Source organism: Lactuca sativa, chromosome 1 (genome assembly GCF_002870075.4).
Source record: "Lactuca sativa cultivar Salinas chromosome 1, Lsat_Salinas_v11, whole genome shotgun sequence".
NCBI classification, from domain to species: domain Eukaryota; kingdom Viridiplantae; phylum Streptophyta; class Magnoliopsida; order Asterales; family Asteraceae; genus Lactuca; species Lactuca sativa.
The window spans coordinates 107,905,713-107,910,492 of NC_056623.2; positions in this window are offsets into that span (position 1 = coordinate 107,905,713).

Here is a 4,780-nt window from a genome sequence, read left to right on the forward strand (position 1 = left end):
GACTTATTTATTTGATGATGAAAATATTGGGTCCCAAAAAACTAATGGGGCTTTTCCCACGGATACAATCTTTGAACCCTATGATGCTTTGATTCAGCCAGACATTGTTTCACCGTCTTGCGTATGTTCCTTGAATACCCATTTATTTAGGTATGAAATACCCTTTCTCTAGCATCGTCTCTCAGTTCTTTGAAATCACTAAGTTCTCATATATCCAAGCCATTCCAGTTGTTTTGGTTAAAAGTTACACAAGTATTAATCAGCCAATTTGAATAAGAGGATGTGATGTTCAGATTAGTCTAATGGTGAATGATAAAAGAAAGTGACACAATAAATTATCAGGAAAGCCCTTGATCCTTGCTAGGATCTCCAACATAAAATCTTGGGAGGTGATAAAGATCACCTGACTTGATAATTTTTTTGATATAAAATGATGATTACAGTGAACTCTTAGTAAGAATAAGTGAACAATTTCGTAGAGTAAGCTTAGACTAGAGAACAGTGTGTTGTCTACATAATACAAGTGTCAATTTATAGTCTAAAAGCCAACAAGATGTCCGATATTTCCGGGAGCCTCCATGACCAGCTTCATGAACGTTATTTGACCAAGTATTCCGGGTCTTTAACATAGTTGAGATGCTTCTTCGTTGAGAATTGGTCTTTCCTTGACTACTTCTGCACACCTGTTAGTTATAGACAAAATATGAATATGTAACACCAAGAATTTAAAAATAATTTTTCGCATTTAATAAAGACAACATCATTTAATATTCATAAAAACATCATTTTTTGTAATTCATTTCATAACATATATAAAATCCCCAAGATCACATAATATAAAAATCCCGCGTGTGTGCACTGATCAGGCCGGCGCCTTCCCGCGATCCTCACTAGTACCTGAAACAATTAACACCAACACTGTAAGCATAAATCTTAGTGAGTTCCCCAAAATACCATATAACACATATTAGCCACTCGAGGCTATAACTCTGTGGGTCCGTGCACCCATACTCTGTGAACCCTCAGGTTCTAACTCTGTACACAAGCATAGCATAAATCACATAGAAGAATGCAGTGCAACACATAACATACATAGCATACAAATACTCTATCATATAACTCTGGTTACCTATTCAAGGTAAAGTATAGTGAGAAGACTCACCTCGCATGTCTCGATATCTCACAACCTGGGAACCCCTCGTGCCCGATTCTCCGAGCTCTAATCCTCCTATAACATCATAATGTCCCTAGTTAACACTTTATATCTCTAATGTTGACTATCCCTAAGAAGTTAACATAGGTCCACTCTGGTCAACGGTCAACTTTGACCGGACTCGGCGAGTGCTAGGGCGACTCGGCGAGTCTACACGTTCTCACCAATTCTCTAAGATTCCCTTTCTACTCGTCGAGTATCCCCCTTGACTCGACGAGTTCCTCCTGGAAGAATCGCGGGGCCACCCCTACTCAACTCGCCGAGTCTGAAGAACAACTCGGCGAGTCCCAGTTAATCTTCAAGCTACTCGCCGAGTCTGTTCATCGGACTCGGCGAGTCCATGCCATGCAACCGCTCAAACTGCTTCCTAAGGTCAGATCTGCTCCGACCATTCATAGGTCTGGCCTTTCTAAACTGGTTCATCACGTAAAGCCCTCATTTCGGTGCTCATAATACACCCCATGACTCATAATTTACATTTTGACCTAAGGCATAAGGATTCCAATCCAAAACCTCCATTGATTCCCGAAATGCTCAGGCATGGGACATTCTGGACTTCTAAGGGTCCCAATATAGGGTTCCAATCGCTTGGGGGACTAGGGAAACACTCAATCTAGCCACAAAAGGGTTCAATAAACCCTAAATCTATATACACATCAACATAGAAGAATGCAACTCGAAAATATTACCTGAATAACGTTGCTCTGTGTCCCAAATCCTCAGAATGTGGCTTCTCTTGTTGTTCCCTTAACCAAGCCTCCTCCTCCTTGCACAATAACACTTCCAAGATCAATAATGGTTTTCAACCTTGCTCCAGATGCTCACAATCGAATTAGGGTTTCTCTCAGAGGACTAGGATGAACAATGACGGCCATAAGGCCCCTTATATACGTCCCAAACCTGGACGGTTAGGGTTTCGCTAAACAGCGCAGACTCGCCGAGTCCATATCCGGACTCGTCGAGTCCAGTCGCGAACCCGCGACCAGATCCGCGATCCTACTCGGCGAGTCTGAGCTCCAACTCGCCGAGTCCCCTCTTAAAACACCCAAGAATCATAAATATAACGATACCTGGAATTCCGGGCTGTTAAAACTCTCCCCCACTAGGACTAGACTTCGCCCTCGAAGTCTCACTCTGAAAATAGCTCCGGATGCTGCTCCCGCATCTCACGCTCCGGCTCCCAGGTCATTTCCGATCCTTTCCAGTGCTGCCACTGAACTAACACCAGAGGTATCTCCTTATTTCTCAGAACCTTGATCTTCCGATCTCTGATGGCCACTGGTCTCTCGGCATAATTCAGGCTCGCATCCACCTGAATGTCCTCTAATGGAACCACTGCCGATTCATCGGCTATACACTTTCTCAATTGCGACACATGAAAAGTGGCGTGGATCTGACTCAATTCCGCTGGCAACTCCAAACGGTAGGCCACCCGGCCTACCCTCGCAATCACACGAAAAGGCCCAATATACTGGGGCCCCAACTTGCCCCTCTTCCTGAATCGAATCACTCCTTTCCAAGGAGAGACCTTTAGGAGTACGAAGTCGCCGACCTGAAACTCAAGCTCGGACCGGCGTCTGTCTGCATAACTTTTCTGTCGGCTCTGGGCGGTCAATAATCTCTGTCTAACCTGCTGAATCTGCTCTGTCGTCTGAAGCACGATCTCTGTACTGCCCATCACTCTCTGTCCCACCTCTCCCCAACAAATGGGGGTCCGACATCTCCTACCATACAACAGCTCAAAGGGCGGCATACCGATGCTCGAATGATGGCTGTTGTTGTAGGAAAACTCCGCCAAGGGCAAATACGCATCCCAGCTACCCCCAAAATCCAACACACACGCCCGAAGCATGTCCTCGAGCGTCTGAATCGTCCGCTCACTCTGACCGTCTGTCTGGGGATGATATGCGGTACTAAAATGCAATCTAGTACCCAACTCCTCATGAAATTTCTTCCAGAACCTAGAAGTGAAATACACATCACGATCTGAAACAATCGAGATCGGCACCCCATGCCGAGATACTACTTCTCTCACATACACCTCTGCCAATTTCTCTGCTGAAGAACTGTCACTAATGGCAAGGAAGTGAGCGCTCTTCGTCAATCTGTCTACAATCACCCAAATTGCATCAACTGCTCTGGCAGTCCTCGGCAATTTGGTGATGAAATCCATAATGATCTGTTCCCACTTCCACTCGAGAACCTCCAATGGTTGCAACTTGCCATGTGGTCTTTGGTGCTCGGCCTTAACCCTACGGCAGGTTAAGCACCTCTCGACAAACCACGCGACGTCCCTCTTCATGCAGGGCCACCAATATTCTCTCCTCAAATCCAAATACATCTTTGTAGCCCCGGGATGGATCGAGAATTTCGATCGATGTGCCTCCTCCATCAAAGTAGTACGCGTACCGCCCACAAACGGTACCCAAATCCGACCCTGAAAGGTCATCAACCCTCGATCATCAGTAACGAACTCTGAAACCAAACCAACGACCCGTTCCCTCTTCTGCATCTCCGGTTGCATAGCCTCAGATTGTGCCCCACGAATGGCATCCAGTACTGGAGCTATCACGGTCAACCTCAAACATACATTTTGTAGTGGAGTGCTCTCCCCCTTACGACTCAACGCATCTGCTACCACATTAGCTTTGCCCGGGTGGTACAGGATCTCGCAATCATAATCCTTGACCATATCCAACCACCTCCTCTGACGCATGTTTAGGTTGGGCTGGTCCATCAAGTACTTCAAACTCTTATGGTCAGTGTATATCGTGCAACGAACTCCATACAAGTAATGACGCCAAATCTTGAGGGCGAACACTACTGCCCCCAGCTCTAGATCATGCGTGGGATATCTCGTCTCGTGAGGCTTCAGCTGCCTCGATGCATATGCTATTACATGCCCTCTTTGCATCAGAACTGCACCCAACCCCGAAATAGATGCATCACAATAAACTACAAAATCCTCCATCCCTTCTGGGAGAGCTAACACCGGGGCTTCGCACAATCTCTGGCGAAGTGTCTCAAAAGAGGTCTGCTGCTCGGGTCCCCATGAGAATGCAACCCCCTTTCGGGTCAATCTAGTAAGTGGCACTGCAATTCTGGAGATGTCCTTAATAAATCTCCGATAGTACCCTGCCAATCCAAGGAAACTCCTGATCTCAGAAGGTGACTTCGGCACCTCCCAACTCATCACCGCCTCAACCTTGGCCGGATCGACCAATATCCCTTCCTGATTAACAACATGTCCTAGAAATTGGACCTCCCGCAACCAGAAATCACACTTGGAGAACTTTGCATAAAGCTTCTCCGATCTCAACACCCCAAGGACCTCCCTCAAATGTTCCTCATGCTGCTCTCTAGATCTCGAATACACCAAAATATCATCGATAAATACAATCACTGACCGATCCAACATCGGCCTACATACCCTGTTCATGAGATCCATGAACACAGTCGGGGCATTGGTGAGCCCGAAAGGCATCACCACAAACTCATAATGCCCATATCGCGTCCTAAACGCTGTCTTCTGGACGTCCTCATCCCGCACTTTCACTTGATGATATC